The following is a 26793-nucleotide window of genomic DNA, read 5'->3' on the forward strand; positions in this document are numbered from 1 at the left end:
TTAGTCCTATTGCACACTTTAACACAGTTAACCAAAACACAGAAACCAGGCATAGATATAGTAGCAATTCTTCCTGAAAAAGAAAATGCATGATAGAAGAGATTACTATTTCCCCTATAAATTTGTATCAGTGCCTTCAGCTGATGTATGAATTCTGAGGAGCTCTTTACCACTTAGAACTGGTACATTTTAAATGTTTAAATGATGTACCTAGTCCCACTTCAACACAGGCTTTTGTAGCGTTTTAATGTCTTGCCATTTAGCAGCTAGAATCCAGCAAAGAGGATACAAGTGCTATTACTGGTAGCTAATGGATATTCTTCTTTTGCTCAATTGCTGAACTACATTTTGAATAAAGGGCTCAAATCCCAAAGGGAACAACCTCCTTTCATTACTGTCCAACACTTAGGCTAAAGAAGAATTCTCTGCAAGTAGAAAGTAGGGGCGATGTTCATATTTCTATTTCTAGGTCCCCACTTATTAGAGGATAAAGGCATTGCACAACATTTATTTATGCAGGTCACATCCAATACCTCAAGTCCTGTAGCTGGACACATTTCCACATACAGTCCTTCCCTATTCCCATTTAAAAATTGCCTTTTATTCAGAACATTCTTCTGGAAAAAAAAAATACACTTAAAGACTATGTAGAAATGGCAGAAAAAATGTTATCTTTTTTGAGCTGCCCCACTCAAGATGTGCAACTACCTCCCAGCTGCGTTAATAAGCTTGTACACTTTGTGTCCACCTCGGTCACCCGTGCCACTTGCTGCTGCACTCACACTGCTTTCCACAGAGGGCTGTGGCACTGGTTTTGACCCAGCTACCTGCCAAAGCAGTCAAGACTCCAGCTTGTCTTCATAGGTCAAAGGAGCAATGCTAGCTCCGGAATCAAGACAGCATACGCTGTAGCCAGCTATCAGACAGCTCTGTTTTCAGGGTTCTCTCGGCAACAAAAAGACCTTGTATGATTATACTCTTTCGCAGATGTAGAGACGCCTCCACAGCGCAGCTTAGTGCTGCTTTAAAGCAGGACTCCTGCAAAATTATAATCATTCCCATTATATCTCTGTATCCATGCTTCATCTTACGAAAGGGTTGAGAACACAGCGTTGGAAAGGTGCATACTGCAGCCAAGATTGGCTGTAATTGGAGATCCCAATCTTAAGGCTGCCTTTGGCACAGGCAGCATTCTGAAGACTAGCTTCAAAGCATTGCTCCTCTACCACATGTATGCAAGTCTGCAACTGCTGCCACAACAGCAGAATGCAGATTATTTTTACTCGACCACTACTGTTGAGCACACCGCTGTTGCTGGAGATACACAAAGTTATGAAAAATGAGTCACCCATTTTCTGAATTCTCTCTAGATAACCTCAATCCTTTCTTTCTTCTATGCCCCTTCTGTTCTTCTATACATACAGAGTAGAACACTTCCACAAAAGTCAGAGCCTGAAGTCCAAGTCTTTGAAATTACTTCATTTTTATCTTCAGCGCAAGCCAGACTTTTAATCTCATCTCAGCAAGGACTTCATGAGAATTTGGTTTGTTCGGTTCACACATTCAGGAAAAGTAATTTTCTGTCTCAGGAGTCTGAGAGACCACCCGAACCCTGAAGTGCCAACTAGAGACATTCATATACTAGCCAGTATTTAGTTGTTGGCATCTATCTTCTCACTTGCATTATAACAAGACTTTATTAATCATGATTAGTATTTTAAGACTACTGGTGAAATGGTATTATCACCTTAATTAGCACTTTATTAACAAAAATAATTTCTCTTAAAAATACTATGAAGACAAACAGTAACTTCTCTCCCAGTATCATAATAATAATACATGCATTATTTAAACACATTAGAAGCTTGCATTTCTAGCATGTTACTGTTTAAGTTGTGTGGGTTGGTTTGTTTTAAGCTCTATGCCTTTTCCTCTTTACTCATTTTAATTCATTACAGCTCCACTATATCAACAACAGTAGAACACACTATTAGCTTGGATTTGATTTCTCAACCAAAAAAAGAGGAAAAATTTCTTTCAAGATTCAAGCTGCTGCCTTCTTTTGCAGTAATAATTTATAGATAAGTGCTGCGTGTATTAGACAATCTATGTTTGCTAAGTTAAAGAACTGTAAGTAGACTCTGCATCTAGTTTAACATTTCATTGCAATCTACTGACATGCTAATTAATAGCTAATCAGAAAGCTAGTATACTTATTAGGAGTTATTATTTAGATTCACACTCACTATTTTTAAAAACTAATGACTTATAGCATATAGAATGGTGAAAATAAATCAAAGCCATCTCATATCACGCAATTTATTAATTAGAAAAAATAATTAGCTTCTACTCATAATGCACTTGTATGAGAGTATCATCAATATCAGGACAGCAATAATAGCTGCAGATGTGAAATTCCATGGGTATCATTGCATAAGATTAGTTTTGCCAGGCTCCTTCCACCCCACACACGCATAAAATCCTAACATTTATATTAAAAGAAAGAGCTCACATAAATTAGTGGACTATGTCTAATTCCATGCAATTAACCCTGCACTCTCATCAGCAGAAGTCTCTCTTTACCAGTAGCCTGGACAGGCATGTTTTGTACTCTACTGTCCCCAAATGGGCTACATGGAGAGTTACTGATCTCATCTATTATTCTACCAACAGTCACTACACTTAAGTTTATATTAATATGCAATTGATGAAGAAATTGTTGATGAAGAAATTTTATCATTAATACATTTAGCAATAGGATACTTACCAACACTGGAAGTGGATAAGGAATAAGTGAATGCATAAAAAGCGTTCACATAATATACTTGTAACAGGTTTACTTGGCATACATAGGTACCTTCACAGCTGATTGCTACAAACAAGCAGTAGTTATCTGCAATAACAACTAAAGTAATTATGATAAACTTTTTGAATAGCCTAAGTTATGTAGAGAATTATCTGGTAGAGAATGGGATCATTCTATAAGAACTGTTCATGCTCTGAGGAAGCACTTCAAATCAATTGCTTGTGAACCACCTACAGATTAGAATTATTTCAAGACTAATTTTTGCTTTCAATATATTGTTCCAGTTGACTAGAAGAAAACAGAACTCACAATTTAAACTTATTAGGCAGTAGCTTGGGTTATTCAGTTATGCAACTGTTATGTTTCTATGTAAAAGATCATGGAGAATACATTTTCAAATAGCCAAGCATCAGCTGTGCTTGCAAGGTTGGGTTAAGGGCACAAGAATGCAAGCTGAAGCAGAATGCATTCTTGCATTGTGTCAGATATTTTGGACTCTCTTTTTCATCCATACATTAATTCCAGTGCTTCAGGGAAAGGCCCTCCACAGCCAGAGCCTGAGTATGCCCCTGGTATTCCTGAGAGAAAACAAAGAAACTTGCCAAAGGTCTCTTCAGGAGAGCTCTAAGCTTGAGCAGTGTTTTCATCTTCCAAAATACAAACACCAAAACTGCAGGCTACAGTCAAGTGTCTCTTGAGATTTTTGTGTTTCTGTACCTATGAGGATGACTGAGAAGTCTTACACTCTTCCTCCTGAATCCTTCCTCTTCTAAATCTAACTGGGACAACATAAAGGATAGAAAGAAACAAATAGAAATAATCCTCCACACCCAACACTGGCAATGTACAGAGGTAGGGTAAAAGTGTTAGAGCAGGTGATGCCAGCTAAAGACTTCCACAACCCCAGTGCAATTCTAGCAATTTATTCTACGGTCTCCATTCTTTTAAAAATGTTTGTTTCCATATTTCCCTCAGTTATTCTTCATTTCTCTAAATTAGTTTGCCAGCCACCAGGGAAAAGAGTGATAGACAGAAAAGAAAATACATAAAAATGAGCTTCCCATCACTTTTTACTGCTCGGTTCTAGTTTTATATAAAAAAGCTGCTTAAATGTCTGCTCATATTAGCACAGCTCTTCACTGTGCAGATTAATCAAACTGCACTTCCTGACTTTACTTTTTTTACAGAACCATAGAATGGTTTGGGTTGGAAGGGACTGTAAAGATCATCAAGTTCCAACCCCCCTGCCCTGGGCAGGGACACCTCCCACTAGAGCAAGTTGTTCAAAGCCCCATCCAGCCTGGCCTTGAACACCTCCAGGGATGGGGCAACCATGACTTCCCTGGGCAACCTGTTCCAGTGCCTCACCACCCTCACAGCAAAGAATTTCTAAATTCTAAAAGGTTGTCAAGAATTGGAACAGGCTTCCCAGGGAAGTGGTTGAATCATCATCCCTTGAGGTATTTAAAGGAGCGTAGATGTGGTGCTTAGGGGCATGGTTTAATGGTAGACTTGGCAATGCGAGGTTATGGTTGGACTAGATGATCTTAAGGATCTTTTTCAACCTAAATGATTCTATGATTCTATCAAAAAGTGAAACAAGCTTACAGAAAACGGACTCCAAGAAATATCTGAAATTCTAAATGCAGTTGGGAAACAGGCCAACAGATCTGTGCAAACCTACTTTATCAACTTAAAGCAAAAGAATAAGGACACGAGCTGATAAAGATTTAAATGTTAGAAATCACTTTAAGTAATTTGATTGAAATTAAAAGTTTTGGGTTTTTTTAAGTGACTGTTTTATCTGCTAACCACAACAAAGAGACATCAGAACCCTCTAAGGCTGCAGAAAGCCTTATGTTTTATGGCTAAGCAGAATGAAATTCTCCCAGATGTGTCAAGTTGCTAATTCTCAGGAATACTGCATTATCATTTTTGATATTTTATTTCAAAAAAGTGGACAGATTTCTACATTCCATCCAATTGTATATTTTTCTAGTTCATTTCTGTGACTGAACAACAGACACTGGATGGGCATCTAGACAGGGGCCAAACTGTTGCATCTAAATGGGTTATGTAGGCGTATTCCAATTCTGAATGCACAGCACTTCACATTTGTTAGAGCACTGCAAAAACCACACAGCTTTTTCATTGGTTCCTTGTACATTACATAAGCTAAAAATAAAAAGTACAAATGGAGAACAAGATTTAAGACAAGTAAACAGCCTGTCATTAGCAAGGAGCTGATAGATGTTAATCTGTCTACCACATTTCTAAACATCTCCAACATCAAAACAAATTCTCCAGCAATGGATAGAAAACTTTACTGATCCAAAGATAACCATCTACAGTGCTGTTCCCCAGTGGCAATAATACCTTGCTCCCTAAGCAAACCACAGCAAGCTGCGTGCCAGCAGGTCATTTGCTTTCTCTTCCTAAAAAAAGGAGGTTCAAACACCAAAACTCATGTGCACCTAGATGTAAACAGAACAGTTGTTACTGCTGAAGGTCATTCAAGGCAGGAGCTGCAAGCTCAAAAATGCTTTAGTTTCAAATCCAGACACTCACAAGAACGTGAAAAATGTAAACAGCTTCAACACCACAGTTTTTTTTTAACCTCTTTAGAGGTCGAGCTATCCCCTGCTGCTGATTTTTGAAAAGAATTTTCCTAAATTCCAAAACTGCATTGTGTTATACTGACCCAATGGTCCATATTAACACACAAAACACGTTCGCAATGCTAATCACCGAGGGATAGGATGGTAATGGTATTTAAAACATTAATGCTACCATAAGATTATCTTAGATTTACCCAACAGATTTGCTAGCAGATCTGCTGAAGGTACATAATGGTGGAGGTTGCCATGGGAACACAGTACAACTACACACTTTGCCATGACAACCAGGCCTCCCTGGAATACTAATGAGTGCCCATGGCAACATGAAGCTAACGACAAGATGTCTGGAAACCAAATATTTCATGTATCATTTATAACAAAACCTATAAATATATTTGTACATTTCCTGTGTGAGATTTGATGGTTTTTGGAACCCTGCAAAATGTTACATATGTGGCAGTATTGCAAAGGGTAAAAATTATATGGGTGTAGTATAAATGGAAAATTCTATTTCAAGGCAATGCCATGGTTGAAGTTGAATTCCACAAACAAAAGATATCTGTAGTCAACACACCCAAAGTTTGCATCATCTTGCACATAAACACTATTGTCAGCCCATAACAGAGTTATCTGTACACAATGCTTGGTGTATTCTATGTCAACCAAAAAGGTGCTATTCTTACCCAGTGCAGAATACTGTACTGAGCACGTATCTATCCTCCATATGGCAACTACTGCAATTCATGTTGCAAGAACAGAAAGCATTGCTTTGGTATTTCAGAAAAGGCTCACGACAAGAGGAATGTTCCAGCAACTCAATGCACAAGCAGTTTTTCATTTATTTGTTTATAGAAGAAAGATTCACTGTTGAAAGTTACATATCAGAACAAGATGTTGGTATTAAAAATGACAAAATTATCAGTGAAGTGACATCTGGTATAACTTTTTATTTTTAATACTCTCTCTAAAGATGAATTTCAGAACACTTTCTAGATATTTTACACAAATTATCAAAATCTAAGACATTTTCAGGTGCCCTGCCAACAACTGCCTGTCATTTAAAAGAGGCAGCACAAGCTGGAAAGCCAATGCTGCTTGTCCCAGAAACACTAGATGTGTAAGTCACATCAAGAGACCCTAAAATTTTAGGTCACAGAAGACCTCCCAGGGATCAAAAGTGCCAGAATCCAGCTCATAACAGCAATGGGGAAACCAAGATAACTGTATCTAAGATTTTTCTTCATGTCTTACTATTTGCTTTTATAACCTAGGTCTCCTTGCATGAGCTCCTCTAAAATATGAAATATGAAAGTCAGGTAAGCATTAAACTCAAGATGTATTTTCTTCTCTCCCCCAATATCCATGCAAGAACATCCAAAATATGATCTGTGACATGTATTTATTAGCCACCTTCCAGGTGTAAATAGAAGAATTGTTGCATTTGCTAAATGACAGAGCACCAAGGTCAGCAATAAAGGATAAAGAAATGTGCTTTGTGTAAGATATTTCACAATAGTCTCATAGTTGCCGAGCTTCAGAGGTGCCAGATTCTCATTGCCTTTGAGTGACTGCAACAACTGATGCTATACCAGTGGTAAAAACCCCAAACCACTGTCCCTTCAGCTGATCTCCTCAAGCCTAGAGAGGCAGCCCCACGTGACAGAAGTTATCTTTCTGACCTAGGTCAGATGCATCAGTTAAACTTACCCATCTTCTAATCTACTTTCAGCTTGTAGAGGCCAGAAGGATCCACAAGCACACAAGCTTATGATGAACTCTATTATCATCAAAATCAAATAACCTAGTTGCACAGGACTCAATCGAGTTATTCACTTTTAACTACTTTAATTCCGCTAAATACTACAGTACTCACTAGACAATGCAGTCTGTCTTTTTGTTTCCCTAATCTGAAGTCTTTGTTCACACTGATGGTCTAGCACATCAGGAGAGGCATTAAGGGATGAACTCAGAACAGTGTAGCAATGGATACAGCTATCCTAGGAGAAGCCAATAATTTCTGCATTTCCTAGTTGCATAACTGGACTTTTCTATTTCTTCACAATAATAAATGCAGTTACGCTATATATAAAAGCAAACTTATACAATTCTTGTTCCAGCTAAGAGTCTGAAGTGTCTCCACTTTCCAGCTGAGAAGCAGAGAATGCTATTACCTCCTTGTTTCCGCCATCACAGGAACGCCTTACATTGAGTTTCTAATCAAGGATGCTTTTCCACATGCACCCTGCCACAGGGCACTACCTCTGTCAGGAACCTTTTGACCCTCTCCCACTGCAAGGCACTGCACATACACAACACATGCAAACCACACAGCACCATCGACTGTTCGTTTTAGTTCTTGCACATTAAGAACTTCAGGAGTTCATTTGAAAACCCACTGGGGTCACATACATGCAGCATATATGCATGCAGAAGAGCAGTCCTACATATGTGGGATGCACAATGTGACTAGTGTGGGACAGCATGGATAGACTCCTCTGCATTACCTTGGAAAACACAACCTGTCTTATACAAGAAGGATTGGCAGCACTGCTAAAGATGGTTTGACTACCATCGTGTTAAGAACTTTAACAAGATGCCATTTCTCCAAATATATCAAATGAGAACATCTGAGTAATTCCTCTCTACGTAACTGAGAATTCTAATAATAATTTAAAAGATCTTATCTCCTGGAAGTTGTGGGAAGTCCCACGAGTCCCATCTAAGAAACACACATTAAGATATGCCACAGTCAGTCTGGACTATTAGATCCTTAGATCTTCTTAACCCTTCCCACCCTATTACTTATTTTGTGTTTCCTTGTGGAAAAAATTGACACCTTTCTGCATCATTTTTTTTTAAACTCCCTCTACTTAGCTGATATACTTAGTTTGTGATGACCTCTTACCCTCTCCACCCCCTACTCCCATACTACAGATATTGAATAGCTGTCTTACTTCAGGGACCAGTCATAAGTGTGAATGATGGTGCTTGAACCTGCAAAACTGATTAAATGCTGAAAGGAAGGATCAATTATCAGTGAAAGGCAAGCCAGGGGACTCATACATAACACACTGCTGACAGAACAAAGAGCTGCTACTGCCACTACTTAGACAATCTGTATCACACACACACAAAACACAACAAAAGAAATATTTAGAAATGCTCTCTTCCTTTCAGCTAAAGGTGTCCATCTTATATCACAACAGCAATGTAAGAGCAACACATACAAACTGAATGTCTCAGAAGAATGTGGGAGAGAAAGGACCTACAGGTCTGGGCAGAAGCAGATGAGCTTTGCTCTTTCCAATGTTTCAATCAACACCTATCTATTCATTAGGATATTAAAAGCCTATTAGTGATGCATTTCAGATAACAGCATTCACTTCCAAACGTTCTTGTTTAAATGCAAAGAAAAGTGCAGGAGACAACACACAGCTACAGCCTGAGCATAGTTACCCAGTTCAGCAAAGGACTTCAAGACTATACATGGGAATAGCACTCAGAAGCACATGCTTTAAAGCAGAGCAGCAATTACTTTTTAGACAAGATGTTCCATAAAACAATAGCCAGTATATGAGGCATATCATTTTTAATCAGGACAAAAAAACCCATACACCAGACAACACCCCACAAAACAATTAAAAAGACAAAGCACAAATATCTGTCACTATCCAAGGGGAAATCTCTGTTTCTGTATAATGGATGTTTTTCAATAGCTTTTAGGAACAAAATTGTGTCCTCCCTGAACTACTTGGTATAACACTTGAAATATGCTCGTTTAAACAAGATATGCATCTAAAAATGCAAGTGTTCAAAGGGGGAAAAAAACCACAGTCAGGCCACAGGATGCTACAGCTCCAACAGCACAGAGGATTTTGACAGACTGAGGTTTCTGCAACCGTGGGGCCTTAATGCCATCTACTGGCCCTTTATACTCTCTGCTACCATCTTTTTAAAAGCAAGTAAGGGCTAAGCCCCCATGGAAATGTACACTCTCAAAATGTCTGAATGTGAGCAAGTACCTTCTAATTAACTGTAACGTGATTGAAAACACTGGATAGTATTAAATGGCCTGCCTTTTCACAAATAGGTATGTATTTAAAGCAAGTCTATATGTTTTGCTCAGGATTTTGGTATAACAAAAATCCTACCCAAGTGTGGAAATAAGAATGACTTATTGTTCAGTTCTGTTCCTACTGTTTTCACTAATTCAATGAATGAATTATTCTTTCCCCTACACTTTTCATTCATTTCCCAATATGAACAACTTCAGAGCCATTATGTAGTAATAAGCTCCAACAATAAACCAGAGGTATTATCTTTTATTAAACTGATATAGGTGGGAGAAAAGAAAAGAAGAAAGACATTTCATACAATAAAACACTTGTACAATTTCCTCTATTCCTGGCATATTATAAAAGTCATGGGTTATATAAGTTTGAGACCTTTTTATATCTTGAAACTACTACTGCTAAAACACTACCACTGGAATTACTAAGAGCACCCAACCAGTAGTACCACCAGGAACCAGGTTTCTTTTGCTTTCTCTTAGCGTGTGCCCCCTTGGTCCAGGATATTTGTTTGGAGATGAGCGTCTGGCATTGCCATCATCCAGAGAATTGCTGCACAACATCACAATATGAGTGATATTTAGCAAAATTACAACTGTCCTATGACACTATAGAAGTATACCCTGTGATTCATAACACTGTTACAAACAGCAAGGAGGGGGTGTTGGTAGCGTATATTGGCAAATACAATTCAGAGCCTTGCAGGGAAGCACAGAGGTGGATTTTTTTAACTTGACTGAAAATAGGAATAGTTTGTAGCACATGCCCCATACTTGATGAACAAGCAAAATAGAGTCAGAGGGAGAAACAGTGAAGTGAGGACCAAATTCAATTTGGAAAGACCAAATTCATTCTCCTACTATTTTTTCTTAAGATACACCAAATACTCACCAAGGGTGATGAGTCCTGCACATTTTTTTCTTTGATCTTCAAAAGCAGTAAGCTATTCACAGAAAGCTAAATGTTTTGCAGGAAAAAAAATACTAGAAAGCTTGAAATAAAACAAAGTACAACTAATAACTGGGAGACAGTGCCCAGGCTATATTCCAGTACTTGCCTGGAAATGGATATACATCTTTGTAGTCACACTGCTTGACCCGAGTTAGTGAAATGTGGCAAAATAACACCATATAGCGATTGCTGGGAAAAGAATGATAGAATGGGTGATTGTTTCTATCAAATATGCAAGAAATTAAAGTATCTTCTTTCCTCCACTCCCAAAAATGGCCCGAGTACCTGAAGCATAACTTAGAGAAAGTAACGAAGCAGCAAAGATGGTGACAGGATGCTTCAATACTGTCAGCAGGCAGAGAAAGATACACACAGAGGTCGGTGTTATGAAGGAATAAAACAAGGAAAGAGCTTGGTTTCTAGCAAGTAAGGCAAAGTTACCCATGTAATTCACCAAAAAGTAAAAATAAAAATTGAATTCCTATAGAAAGCTATAGAAAAAAATAAGGGGAAATAAATATCTTTACCCAAACATTATTCTAAAATAATTTAAGAGGAAAGAAATCCTAAACACAGTTGCAGTAGGCATATAATGTTGTCCCACACTGGACAGTATACTTTTTAGTCATGCACAATAAATGCAAAGCTTTAAGAGAAGCCCTTAGTGCATGCATTCTCCCTCACTGATCTCTCTATTTACAGTGGCCCTGTGCTTTTCAGAAAGCATCAGACCTACAGCACATACTAAGAAAGCTTTCCATGTGCACAGCAAAACCATTCGTTTTGGTTTTCATGAAGCCTTACTGCACGTTTGCAGAAAGGTGAAACAACATGTGCTCTGTAAGTCTAGTGCTTCCTAGAAGCACTGAACTGAACACACCAAACAGCTATAAATACACACATTTTTATTTCTTTGTAGAAAATAAGAAGAATCCTACACATAGTCCTTCTGGAGAGGAGAGCCACACATAAGGCACAAGACCCATCACATCCAACAAGACAGTTACCCTTTTTTGACACGGGAGTCTGCCATCCAGCCTGCTAAGCAATTTAAAGCTTGGTCATCATCAGAAGTTTTGTAAGCTTATCATAGATCTTTCCATGGTCTTGAGAAGACATGCCTTTCAAGTGAAAAATGGCACAAAAGACTGAAGTCAACAGTTTTTAACTGCACCATTAAAAGACTGCAACAAATGTAACACACCCTCTCCCTGATTTTCTTTATCATTGTTGAGGGCGCCTGTGTTGTTTCTTCCTCCCCCTACACCCCCAGTAAAGGCAATGGTAAATCACCATTGGGAAATGGATTAAATAAGTAAATTTACTCTAATAATTTAGTCAGGTCAGCTAAGGAGGGCTACCTGACTGGTTTCAGTGAAGGTTAAATATATAACACCTCAGGACATTCACGCAGTAAGCTTTGGTGCTGTGATCATGTGGGCACATACCAAACACTGGAACGGAGCTGAAAGTCTGAAAGCACAAGAACAGGTGGTTAATGTTAATACCTTAAGATCAATTCCAAATTCCTGCTACTGTAAAAGTGTTTCTCCTGATTGCTATTGTCCAGGACCCTTCTTATTTCCTCAAGTCACACGGCCCAAGACAAAGCTCTGCAACAATTATTCTCTCAAATATGTTTTTAAACTAAAACTCCATTCAGTGCAGAACACCAAAGACTGGTCTAGATGATCTTTAAAGTACCACTATATCCATCTTAAGAAGTCTAAAAACAATACTGTCTACCCTTAGTGCCCTGTGGCTCACTAAACAAACATCACGTTACTGCACAGTACACTGCACATGGAGAATACTGTATTGGTTATCGGGTTTGTGCAACCGTAGGTGGAATGCATGCAAATGTCAGCTTAGCAGGACAGGCACCATTTACTGCTACTGACATTCATATTCCTGCGGGGCAAACATTACGTTTGTTTGCCTAAACAAACATCACGTTACTGCACAGTACACTGCACATGGAGAATACTGTATTGGTTATCGGGTTTGTGCAACCGTAGGTGGAATGCATGCAAATGTCAGCTTAGCAGGACAGGCACCATTTACTGCTACTGACATTCATATTCCTGCTAGTAACAGTTATTAGAGATCCAGAGCTTTTCACTAAGTAACTGAGTTGTATATTTTATGGATGCACAGGATGCTAGAGTATCTAATGAGAAACCTGTAGTACTAGAAAGACCCTTTTATGAAGTTTTGTGCATTTAACATCCCTCTCTAGTAAAAAAATGTGTCAATTGCAAAACAACAAATGCCCTGCAGAGGAGAACTGTGATATAATCTGTAGTGATGATGTTCAAGCATATGCTTATGAGTATTCGGGAACCAATTTCAAAATTAGAGATTTAAATACCACTTCTAGCAAAATGAAGTTTTCTGAATAACTACATCACTGATGTAATACATAGCCTTACAAGATGTGAATATGCTTTTGGGTATATTGATTGACATATATTTTACACAGCAGGATTAAATCCAACCATACCCATTATAAAAGGGATCTTTGGTTATTTATTTCCCAATTCTAAGGGCCACCTTATACTAAAACAGTAAATCGCATTGATGTTTTGCAACGCTATTGCAAAGCAACAACTGTTAACCCCCAGGATAATAGTCAAGACACTAGGCATTTTGCAAAGAGATGTATTCTTGACACACAAGAAGTGAAGGATCACGGGCTTTTGGATTTCTGGGAAACTGGAAGAAATGCTGTTCCACCCAGAACTGCCACCAGAAGGGACAGGTCCTCCTTCACCTTCCTCCAGCATTTCTCCTGCCTTCCCCCAGCACTCAGCAGACCCTCTGCAAGCCTTTTTAACTCACTAAAGCACCAACTGTCCTCCCATCCCCCCTCCCAAAAAGCATTCCAAACCCAAACTTCCTGCTAGATTTGTTTTCTGTCATTTTTGTGAGCTATGCCAGCTAGCAAGTGCTGAGATGGCACAAGGGCATTAGGCCAGAAGCATAAAATCTTCCCTTTAGCAGTGACCTCTATGTGGTCAATTGCCTTCTGAGAAGCTTTTGGCTGCATACTGCCTTTTTAAACAAAACAAAACACACAACAAAACAAAACCTAAAAGAAACAAACAACACACACACACTTATCTAATTTAATGTCAGACTGAAGTGGAGCATGTAGCTCCTACATCACCACTCAAGACACCAGTGAAAACCTAACACAAGCTCTGCTCATTTTGCACTGGAAACCACATACATTCAATTCACATCATACACAAGCCATAGAAAACCATGCGGGTGCATTGCTCCAAGCACACTCAGATCAGCCACACCAAGAGAGCCAACAGCATTAGATGTAGAAGTCAATTATAAAATACTTTCCAAAGAACATATTCAAAAGGAGCAACAAAGAGCTAAAGCTCTGATCCAGCAAATTGTTTAGCAATACTGATGTTAACATGTTTATAAATCCCTAGTGATCATTTGTGTACTACTAATTAGGGTTCTGAATCCAAATTTAAGGAAACTAGATGAAGAATTTTGACCAAGAATCTATGGAAGTGTCCATTCAATAGAAAGGCTATAAATACAATTTAAAACAACTATCCTACCAAGTAACTAAGTTTTGGTATCACCTTGATCTACCAGGTAGATCTGGTATGGACTTGCCTTATGCAAATTAGTCATTTAAGATTTAAAAAGCAAACAGATGGGAGACTGAATAAATGTGTTGAACCAAAATTTCCAGAGACAGAAACTCTTACCATAAGTTGTTCTTAAGTAATAATAAAAATTTAAAACTAATAAGGCAAGATGAAATTCTTGCCCTTTCTAAAACTGTGTACAAAAAAACAACAAATGCTTGTATTTTATTAAAACATCTTTGGTTGCTGAACATTTTTATAGTTTATTTTTATTTTTCTTGACAAATGAGCACATATAGACACACTAATCAAAATATCACATTTATCAGTGTATGAAATGCCAAAACCCAAAACATATCCATCCTTTTCAATGTTTCCAACACCTTCGGAATTCAAAGTGTCATGCTTAATGTTATTATGGCAAATGACGACAAAATGGATTACAACTGCACTATTGATCTTTTTATTTAATAGCCATTTGTCTGAAAAAATAGTAAACATATTTCTTTCAGTTCTTTCCATGAATCTAAGCATAGTTTTAACCTTTATCTCTGCTTTGCATGCTTCTACCATGAACAGTCTAAATACATTCTATTCATTTTCTAAAGGCTCACTTTTATCCACATCTGCATCTCAATGAGTACAGTGGGATGTTTCCAAGCCTACCCGTTTAACTTATAATGTATTCATTTTTACTACTGTTCTCATAAGATCCACATATACATTGCATTTACATATTTAAAATATCTAATCCATATTTGACAGTAACATACAATCCAATTATTTCTTTCTTAAATAGAAGTGGTAAAACAAACTTTTTAAAGTAAAACAAAAATCGAGTGGGAAAAGTCAAATTACAGAAAATTAAGTCCCCTATATCATGGGAGAGGATTGTATTACTTTGAATTCATAATGTCACTCTTAAAACACAAAGCCTGTTATGGATAAAAACAAAACCTGCAGGTCCTTCCAATGAGTTTTCACAACAGCCTACAGCAGGCTTAAGGGAAACCTCATAATGGACAGGCTTCCCAGTTCACTAATAATTAACCACTGTTTAACAAAATATCTCATTGTAATACATATGCAAAGCCTCATGTCAGTCTAATTTCTCTCTCAAAAATCCGGGTTTTCTGTTCTTTGATGGGTAGAAGACTGAAAATTAGCCTCTCACCCAGAGAAACTAAAAATGTCTGTCCCTCCTCCTGGCACACTACATACTTGTTTCATTCCAAGGATTATAACCCCAGAGATTTGGTGTTCTCACCAGCTGGAGCACTGTGCTGGTTACTCTGCCTGCATGTTCCTGCTGTACACGCAAAGGATTCAGTCTGATTTCTAGAGGAATCAGAGGCCACTCTGTTTAAACCCCTAAACTCGTAACAGCAATTACTAATCACAGTTTCACTTTTCCCTCTGCCCACACTGTAAAAACCACCTGCCCAGTTGTCTGGCTGATAACTGAACTCCCAAGCCAAGAAAAAAAAAAAACCAAAACCTTCCTCTTGAAACACCAAGTGAACAAAAATAAATTGAGCTTTCCATTGACCCGAGTGGAATAAAAGCAGACAAGAGGGAGCAGGAAGTAACAAGCAAGGAAATATAATCATCAGAAAAAAAACCCAAGAGCTGATCCCTAGATTCCTGTTGCAAAGCTCCATTAGCTCTGCAGAGGAAGCAGCCTGGAGGTCATAGGCAGTATTGGCTTTGGTTCTACAATGGCAAAGCTACAGGAAGAGAAGTCCACAAGTAGGACCATGAAGTAAGTCCTATGATCTTTTTTTTAACTTTTTAGGGCTCCCTGCCTATGCCATAACCCTATTTTTGTGAAGATGAGAACTGTATTCCCATTGGGCACTTTATTCCCAGTAAGTATGTAACATAAAGGGGAAAAAACCCCTCTTTGGTTCTTAAATGTGCTTCACAACTTTGAACAGAGCCTCTGAGCTGACTCTTAACTGTCTTTTTGGTAAACTTTAACAAAGGTCAGTGCTACAACTGTTTTATATGCATGTGACAATTAAGCAAGCCATTTTGTGAACACTGGAACTTACCCTGTCTGCTCCCCACCCCCACTTAGATTCTTTGCTGTGTAGTAATACAGCTAAGCTCACAATACAGCGGATAAAGTGGGAATGTGAATTTATCTGCCCACCTATTTTCATGAAGCTTGTGGAAAACTAACTTTGAACTGTTTCTGCTCTGTCAAATTTAATCAAAAGCAGCCAGGAAGTTCAAAATTTCTTGAGCGTCAGTAGGGAGAGGCTGACAGAAAGGATTACTGTGTGGGAAAAACCCAGCTGAAAAGTACATTCTCTCACCAAAAACATTCTGTCAGCTCATTACAGAGTTCTGTATTTAATAGGTCATAATGTAACACACTCAGCAGATGAAAATCTACAAATGGTTTGACCGGAATCTTTGCCTTCTCAACTACCTATCCCCATATGATTACATTCTGTTAGCAGAGCCACCTTGGGCAGTTTTAGGATTCAGGCTTCTTTCCATATTTGCCTCTGCTTACAATTTCCATCTCACTTGCACCTGGCAGCTCCTACCAGAGTGCTTACTAGCAGAGGCCGTGAAAATGAGAAACAGGAGGAGAGCGAGTCACTGTTAATTCAGTGTTGTGCACTCCCCTCTCTCCTCCAGCTTTCACAAGCTGCTCTGGCTGCTGCCTTCCCAACTCAGCTGACAGCAAACAGATGAACTGGAGGAGACTGCGGGAAACAGCAAATCAGCTGGACGCAGACAACAGGAACGGAAGCAGCTATCAGTGAGGTTCACAGCTTTCTCCCATTGGCCTCCTCATAGAAGAGCTGTGGTCGCCACAGAAGCTCTTCGGAGCTGCACAGCTTCAGCCTCTGTGAGGCATTAGGCAAATAAAGATACTTTGCATATCAGATCCCATATATTAGATCAATCCATACACTGGTTTATCACCAGTTTGGGGGCTGAATTAAGTGTAAATGGAAATGAAATAATAGTTCTCCTTCAACTAAATATAGAAGTTCAAATAGCTACAAATCACACCCTTCAATACCTTCACTGCTTTCCCAAAACATTTCAACAGTATAAACTGTTTATACTTCAGAGGCAAGTGCATACAATAGGTATAGAGCTTGTTTTCAACACAGTAGAGAAATAATTACCCTGAACTTTCTACCTCTCACCTGCAATTCCTCCACAAAAGAAACAATTGCAAGGCTAAACAGTGATTTAGCTGACTGTTGGCACTGTGATTCAACAACCCTCAAAGTGCTCACATGAAACAGTTCTTATGCATCCTGAATGACCAACAAACTCATAGCAACAAACAACAATAAATGGAACTTGCAATTTCCTAGTCCTGGAGCTGTTCGACCTGCTAACTCTGTAATCATTTTTGCTTCAGAAAGAAAAGGGTAAGTTCTTTCTTTTCATTCTCTGCTGGAAGGATTTTATAGCAAAAATAGAGAATTTTTCATGCCTACAATACTTAGATGCACCAAACTTCCTTATGTTAACTGATTAACGGCCCTATTATTTATGAAGTGAATTTAGCACAAGACTCATGCTTCAGCTTTAAGACTTCAATTCAGTTTTCTACATCTTACACTGAATCTTTCAGGAAGACACAGTCACAAACTTCTACAAATTTCTGACTTTTTCAGGAATATACCCCTCTTCTGGGGAGCTATTCATCAGGTGCTACAGTGCAACAGAAAGCATGGATTATTTCAGGTACTTTCCTGAAAGACAGCCAAAAGCAAGAAAAACAGGGTGATATATTAGTATTAATTGGGTAGCAATTATTTTACTCTGCTTTTACTCTACTCTAACAAAAACTGTAGGTTCTTCCTTTATCGCTGCTCCATGTCCTGTATCAGGCTGGCTCCCAGTACACAGCAGAGTTTTTTCCTCTGCTTGTTCAGCTGCCTGAATTCAAACTAATCATTGAGACAGATCGAGGGAGGGAGATAGAAAGAAACAAGCTCCCTTCCCCAAGCTCTGGGATTTTCCTACTTCTTTTGGGTTGCAGTTACCTGGAAGGTTTGTTCCCCAGTGATACCAGGTCCATTGTGTCTGTCACTTCTAGGAAAGTGAAAGCACCCAAAAATTCTCAGACTCATCTGCATTTGCTTCAGACACTAGTTAAACATCAAGTCTATTCTTGCCATGTGGAAGTTTAAGTTCTTTAAGGTTTGTAGTAGGCTTACCAAACAAAAAACCACAAACTAGGGCTGTATCTGACACCAGTTGCTCTTTCAGTTTCTTTCAAGGCATCTCTTAGAATACTCTGTCTAGATCCTTCTTAGCCAAGCACATCCAGGGAATCGGGATAACAGTAAACTACGAAATACCTGTGACACATCACAGTTTGCAGGTAAAATCTCCCACCTTCCTTCCCACATTCTCTTTACCACAGAAGAAACTCACTGTGTTTTACCTTTCAAATAAATCTGAGTCCACCCTGGCTGACAGCACATCCTGACACTCAAGCCGCTATATTTCAAATTTGTAGGACAAGAAAGAACGTGCTAAAGAAAAAAAGTCTCTGCATCACATTTTCATAGACATTGACATTTGGATCTGACTTACAACTTACATTGCAAGATGCTTGCTTAAGGGGGAAAAAAGTTGCTACTCCCAATATTGCACATGATCCAAAATTAGACAGTAATCAAAACATCTCTTTCAACAAGAACATATCAGAATCAATAGCTCTACAGTAGAAGACCATTAATTAAATCTCATACATATGTTGGCTACTATTTTAAACTTACAACAACAGAAGAAAATTCCTTTATGTCAATGATGTTGGAGATGAAGTCACACACAAAAATAGCATAATATCTTTGAAGGGTTCACAAGACCTTGACCTTGTCTTGCACAGGTCCCTAAAGATCCAAAGAAGTGCCAGGCTGGCCAGATGCCATCTGGACAGTGTGACCATTGTCAAACACGCATGCTAGGAGACCAAGGCCCAGCACATAAGCAGGATCTATCATGAGGGATTGTTTTCACCTACAGTTGTGCTCACAAGTCTGATCTTTCCCCTGCCTGCTAAATAATTCACACTTTAAGCCAATAACTTTGTTTTAACACAGCCTCTGATCACAGGGTTTTGCAACGCACAGATTCCATCCAAGATCACTGTCAGCTATCAGACCAGGCAACGGGACGAACTTAGCACCAAGAATAAGGCCTGCACTAACAACAGTAATCTTCAAAATCTGAGGAATAAAAACAAGAATAGATGACCTAAACATCCAGTGTTCCAAGACACAAGAAGCGCAGACTGCCCTGAAGTCATGATAGAGTGAACATAAGAGGATTTAGCTGAGCTGTTTGTGACCGTACACGTCATTGGCTTTAGGCTGGTGTAATTCATACCCAAAAACGCCCTGAGGTCATTTGTTTAGAACATAACTGATATTTAGCGTGTCCCAAGAGCAGCGGAAATATCTGCCAAGATTAGTGCAGTCCTGGATAGTTTATAATTATTATCAAAGCTATAAAGATCCTGTAGAATCCTGAAGAGACCGGGAAAACACATAACATGTCAAAAGCATTTGTTTGAATCTGATACCCACTAGTAAGTGTTGGGGTGGGAGAGGATAAGCAATAAGAAGGGAGAAAATACCTAGGATATTTGAAGCTTATGCATTTTAAAAATTTCCATGCCAGAAACCAGGTGCAAGTCTCCAAACATTACATGTGTTCTAAGTTTCAAGACTTATTTTTACTTGTTAACCTAGTTAAACATAGAAGCTCTATTTGTATACAAATGCAAATTACAGAACCTTCTGCTAGTAGTAAAATACATCATGAAATACATGTTTCTTCCATTTCAAAGGATTTCACTACAGTTTAGTGAAGATTAATATTACAGTGTTAGCCCATTCAATTTCTTTTTCTACTGAGCAAAAAATTTTCTACTTGGCTAATCTATTAAACATGATTATGAAACAAGAATACACACATCACTGAGTCTCAATCAAAGAACATGGAGCTCATTTATTAGAAGTTAGCCATGTCAAAGAAATGAAAGCAGATCGATCGAGTTTTACTGCTGACTAGCATTAAAACAAGATCTGTTTTCATACAGGGTTTCCTTCTCCCCAGGCTGTGGCAGGGGATGCGGAAAGGAGAAAAATGAGTGCAGCATATTCTTTTCTTTAGTAGTTATTTAAATTTGTAGTTAAAGTAATTATTTAAATATAAACTACAGTCTTTCATAAGGAATAAAAACCTGTGAGTTTGAATACAGATTAAAAAATCCTCACCATATTAAGATACACAGTAAAAAAATATTAAGTAATATATTGCTACCTAATTTCTTCACTCCTAACAGGTTTAACTGGTAGTGAAGTGAAACAAATCTCTGGATCCAATTTCAAATTAATTTTTTTAACAACTAGCAGGTGTTTAGTCTAGTGGCCTTTCCATCTTTAATAAAAGCATTTGCTCATTATTTGATATTCCAGTGAGTTTGTCCTGCCAAACTACCATATATCAGGATTCAAAGATCTGCTTATCAGAATGACTGAAACAATACAGGCATTGATACTTGTTATAAAGTAAACTAATCATTAGCTGGAAGAGCTACTGAATATAGGAAAGAACACATTCTGCAAAAAGGAAGAGTTTTTATATTTAACATGACCAAAATATCACAAAGCTCCAGCCAGTGCTTTGAGGGGATCACTAGTTCAGATGGACAAAAGCCCTACCAGCATTCAATGAGCTTTCTGACCCAGAGAATAATCAGCCACATGGTAGGGGCAAGCATCTGCCAGGAAAGCAGAGCAGAAGAAACATGATGACAGGAGTGACAAGCATCTACCCACCCAAGCTGCTGAGGGGGTAACTGGGGAAATGGAAGACACCTACATATTGGCAGAGGTTTCTGGAGGAACTGCAGTCCTAGAGGTGCTGCTCACAGTCAATAAAGTCACCTGGCCCCATACGCTAACTGCGGTAAGAGATACTGTGCACATTTCTCTGCCTTAAGTTCTATAGCCTCACTTCATGTTGGTTACACAGGACACAATATTATATAAAAAAAATGCAGAGAGACATTTTTGTTGGTGAGTGCCAAGAGTTAAACAGTCACAGTTAAAAAGAAACAAGAAATAAATTACAGATGAGTGCTTAACAGCCTTACTGCAAACCTAAAAGAGCAGAAAATGCTGATTCACCATGGATCTTTAGGAAAAGATCTGATGTCAATGCTGTAGATGGTGCTCTCTGGTTTGGCACTCACAAGACTTCAGAGCATAGAGCAGCCTGAGAAACCACAGAGCTCGCTCACAGTAGTATTCAGGAGTTCCCTATAACACTAATGAGGGAAAAAAATCAAGACCTCAGCAGAGAAAGGAAACATTAGTTTTCACTACCTGGGGTTTTGGGGTTTGTTTTTTCTTTGTTGAGTTTTTCTGGGAGTGAGGAGGCAGAGATTCGGTGGGTTTGGGAAGGTACAACTGTAGCATACTCCACTAGGACACGAGTCATGCATTTCACTAGAATCTGGGGGATTCCCAGTGAAATAAATTCAAGGATGGCCTTTCTCTTACAGGCTTTGTATGAGCAGACATTTGAACCCAACAGAATTACTTTTTAAACATGTTTTTACTCAAGGACAGAGAGGAGAACAACTTTGAGCAGTGCAAGTTCTATCATTACCTACCTAATCACTATGAAAGAGAACAAAAAATTGACATTGAAGTAGAGAAGGTTACTGTAACGTCAGTTACAAAGTGACCTAACTCCAGCACTCATAATCAGCTTCAAGATTTCTATCAATGTCAGCAGGTTTTTAAGCCCAGGCTTTGTTTGACAAGGTTCATTAAATATAAGGCTATTTCTTAATGACCAGCTTTCTGTTCCAAATTAATTGCGACCACAGCCAAACACTTTTAGGTATACAGGGGGAACAGTAACGCATCACAAGCGGCAAAAATGAACAATAAAGCTTCTGTGCAACCATGGAAGACAGCTTCTGAATGGGATGGACCTTGCCAACACCAGCAACTGAATACCTAGGACCTGACAGAGCTGCTAGCAGAGGGCATAATCCAAAGACAGGAAAGACTCAGATGAATTAATCTTCTAGCCCATCTTCTGCTCAATCTCTCATCTTCCAAAGGCCATGCTCCAGGACCCCCTCCTTCCTTCATGAGCACACCCCAGTATTCTAGGTTGAAACTCCTGCAAGGTGGTTGCCAAAAATGCAAGCCAGCATGACAGTGATGAGCACCTGGGGTCAGATTTTCAGGCACCAAAACCATTATGACAAAGAATTTGGCAGCTGATACCTCCTACCAATATGTAGCCAGTTCACTAGGCCAGTAATATACTGACTGGTTATCCACTCTGTTTATTTCACATCTCTGGGACACCACTTCTTTCCCAGTTATTAATACACAAATGTCAAATATATATACTTTAAAATATATTTTGATATATACATGGATTTTTAAATATAAACACTTATTCCTCTGTATATTTCAACTCTAGAATTCTAGAAATGTTCTACATTTCATCCCAATCTTTTCTCCCATCAAATCTCAAAAAATAAACATAGATTTCACAAATAAAAATAAAAATCTGTCAGTCCTCGATATTGCCATCAGTATTTTCCCTGGTCATTATTTGACCTAAATTAGTATACCACAATAGGACCATATATTCTTACAGTCTGTTATTAAGAGAAGCAGCATTTCTCCCAAGTCTGGTGACAGCCACAGCCACTCAACACCTGAGAGAAGTCAAACCAGTCAGCAGCTCTGCAGACACATGGGACAGAGCCAATTCCATTTCCTCAAGTGGACAAACTCTGCCACAGTATGAAGATCAGAGAAAGGCATAAACTGGTGAGTGACTGCAGTGAGTATGGATGACAACAACTAAAGGCTGTGATCCCATTAAATACAAATATGCAGCTTTTAAATAGGAGTTTTTCTAAGAAATAACAAGATTGCATTTTTTGTTGCAGCCAATGGAAGTGATCACATACAGCAGCAGTCATTTTCTTTTTATCCTTTATTTAGAGACACAGTAAAATTTATTACTATTTCTTAGCTGTTCCCACTATTGTTATTTTAACAGTATTTACTATATGAAACTCAGGATAATATGGGGACACATTTCCAGGAAGGTCAAGCTTGTTCATACATTACACAAAAATATACAACATATTTCAATGCTTTCCAAGATTCTTAAAGTTTGGAGTTCTACTAAAGAGTACTGTATATAATTTTAACTGACAAAAAAAACTAGCAAGGACTTTGAGTGACTGGTACAGCTGGATTTGCTGTACTTACATCAGCAACAACTGTCACAAAAAAGAACAAAGGGGTATTTACATAATGAAACACAAAACATTCAAGAGGTTTATTTACACTAGTATTGAAGGTTTTTTCAGATACTAGTGTCCTTCATGCAGAAAGCCTAACATGCTTATCATGCAAAACTGCCAAAATCATCTGCAGCGTGTGCAATTGGCACAAAAATAAGCAGATGATGAAATTACAGGTGTCCAAGACAATTACTTCTCCCTCCATGGAGCAATCTGAATGCTATTCTTTTCTGTTGCTTAAGTGTCACAGTCCAGTTAAACATACCACACAGCTGACTAAATAAAATTATCATACTTTAAAATCTTCCATTACAATACACTGGTTTTATTAACTGTTGTAAAAGCAGAGCATAAAGGAAACATTAACCATAAATTGCACAAGCTTTATGGAATTCGCTGTTACTTATAAGTATCTTTTTACACATCTTCCTCTTAAGTAATGATTACCTATATTGGATATGTAAAACAGGTTCTGTTTCTAAACTTTTCCTCCCCAATATTTAACCTTTGCAATAACTATATTTGGTGTACTCCTCCCTCCTGCAAACAAGAAATATATTTGAGCTCAGTATGAGGTTAATGATCTTTGTACATTTGCTTTCCAAGCTATAGATCACTACTGAATATTTATTTTCTTTTGTTCCAGTTTGATCAAGGGAATATTGTTTGACAACACCACCTTCTTTAACAAGTTCTTTAGGAAGATGGACACATTAAAGACAAGAGAAAGCGACTGCAGAAGAAAGACATGCATTTCATTACAATTATGATAATTGGAACAAATGCAACATAAAATGACAAGTCCTTAATCTCTTCAGAGGCACGTTGTTACCTACTTGTATCACTGTAACAACCAATTCCAAACTGCTTATAACGATCCCTTAGAATTCATTTACAGAACAAAGGACACTTCACCATAAAAGCAGTTTAAATTTAGCCAAAAAAAAAGTGGTTGCTTCTATTCTGTAAAACCAAAGCTGTCACGTGAAACTACGCTCATGTCAAAACAAATATAGGACAATCATTAAAGTCGGGAAAAAGAGTCACACAGATAAGTAACAATGTTAAAGCTGCTAACCAGGGACAAGACAAAACAACTTTTAAAGGGCAATTACAGGGAACACTACCTAGAAATATGACTCCCTTGGGAAAAAAATAGTTTCTTTAGCTGTATCATAGACTTCCTGATGGGCTTATGAATGTTAATAAGATATGAAAATACTAGTATGCCAGCAATATTGACATACCAATCAATCACAATTAATAACCATCAAAAACTGGGAGCTAGGTCACTGTCCAGACGAGACACAGATTGAGAGAAATATTTGGAAGAGCGATTACAAGCAGCACAAAATTCCACTGTCCTCTCCCACACAAGCCCAAAGGACTGATATCCACTGAGAGCTGCTGATGGTGATGGAGAGGGGCAGGAGGAATGTTAACAATCTTCCCCTTTTGACCCACATCAAGACTGAGATCACAAAGCGGCTTTGCGGGGATGGAGCCCATGAAAAGAAATACAGGCCACACACAGGAAAGTATGCTGAACCCACACAGACTGATGCCTCTGCATTCTTTTTTTTTTTTTGGAGGGGGGGCGGGGAGAGGGGGAAGTCTTGTTTGATTTATGACTCAATTAGAACAGTTGACTGTAAATCTCATCTTTATATTGGAAGTATTGCTATTTTTCATGAGACTTGATAAAACAGCTTCATTTAGGACTTACTGACCCTCTTATTGCTAGTCCCAGACTTTTCCAAGCACAAAACCAAAAGCAGGTAAATACATTGCTATTTTTCATAACTTTCCAGAAAGACAGTTTCCCTAGAATGCTGGATTAGCTCCTACATGAGGAACACCGGAAAAGTATCTTACTCTTGTTGTCACATCACTTCTGAATGTATTTAGCTTCCTAAATCCAACACCCAAGTTTTAAACAATGCAATGCTTATTTATGAAACATTACCTCACAAATCAGAGAAAACTTCCAATGTATTTACATAATATCTCCTGCAGCGATGAAACCAGGTAACAAAGCACCTGCCCTGCTCCCCTACCACTCCCTGCCACAGCACTGCTACAGTCCATCTCTCCCTGACTACAGAAACAAAGCACTTTTCAAAACCATGCTGCAAGCCTCATCATCAAAACAACAAAAGGCTGAAAAAAGTTTAACCTCTATCAATATAAGGAAAAGCAATAACTTCAAGAACAAGAGCACCTTACTGAATTAAAGTCATTTCACAAAGTGCTATCTGAGGGAAAGATGACAGTAAACAGCCAAGTTTCTTAGGAATGGATTGCAAGGATCACTAGAGCAGAGTAGATTTGATGCACCAAGGGAGGTAGGAGGAAAAAAAAAAAAACCAACAAAAAAAACAAAACAAAGCAAACACACAGAAAAGATAAAGCTCTCTGCTATGTTAGGGTATCTGGAACTAGGGCACTGGAATGAGATGTTGAAGCCACAGGTTGAGTTCCCAACCAAAGATACAAGCACCAAGACCAAGCAAGCCCCAGGCTGAGCCTTGTGAGCTACATATGCTCCTGAGTATAAAAGCTGAGCACCTGCACTGATTGATGCTGTTCTATGTGGCAAATTTTTAAGAGGTGAATGTTGTTTAAGAGGTTCTTCCCTTTCTTTAATCACTGTAACTTATTCCCACCAGAGACTCCTATCCCAGAGTTAGGCTGACTCAAGCATTTGCAAAGTCATGACCTGTGAAATGATTTGCCTCTCAGACACATGCATATGTGCTCTGTCTGCAGTATTCTTTGAACAGAAGCAAGCAGAATGGAGGCGTAGAGAGGAAGGAGGAAGGAAATTGGCTCTACCATCAGCAATTCAAAATATTGAATCACACCTATAGATCACTCACCTACAGAATGGGGTCATGTCTGTGGCAAAACAAGTCATCACTTGTAAAAATGAATGCCACAGAAGGAGCAACTCCACATCCTGAAACACGTTGGACTTGTTCCCATCTTTGTCAGGTTGCAGGTACAGAAGCCCAAGAATTTGAGCTGAATTCCCCTAATAAAATAATAAAGGCTTATGAGGCAGCTTCTTATTCAACGGTGTTAATGTGATAGGGTAAAAGTATGCTGTTATGGAGGCTGAGGTTAAACAGAAAGTAAGCTGCCTGTGCTACACTAAGTCAGAGCACAGAGAACACTGTGAAGATACTGAAAGCTTTGGACACATTGGTGCAGATTAAAAAACACGTAAGTTTAAGGCCAGATACTCAGAAGCCACATGGATATTTAACTTCTCCTGATTTAAAGCCCAATTAAACTTCAAACAGAATTGCTTAGTAGCTATTAAGCCTAAATCTTCAACAGCTTTAAGAGCAAGTCTAGGTGTTATGTAATGCTCTCAGGTGAA

This window comes from Calidris pugnax, unplaced genomic scaffold, assembly GCF_001431845.1.
Source record: "Calidris pugnax isolate Ruff unplaced genomic scaffold, ASM143184v1 scaffold39, whole genome shotgun sequence".
Lineage (NCBI taxonomy): Eukaryota > Metazoa > Chordata > Aves > Charadriiformes > Scolopacidae > Calidris > Calidris pugnax.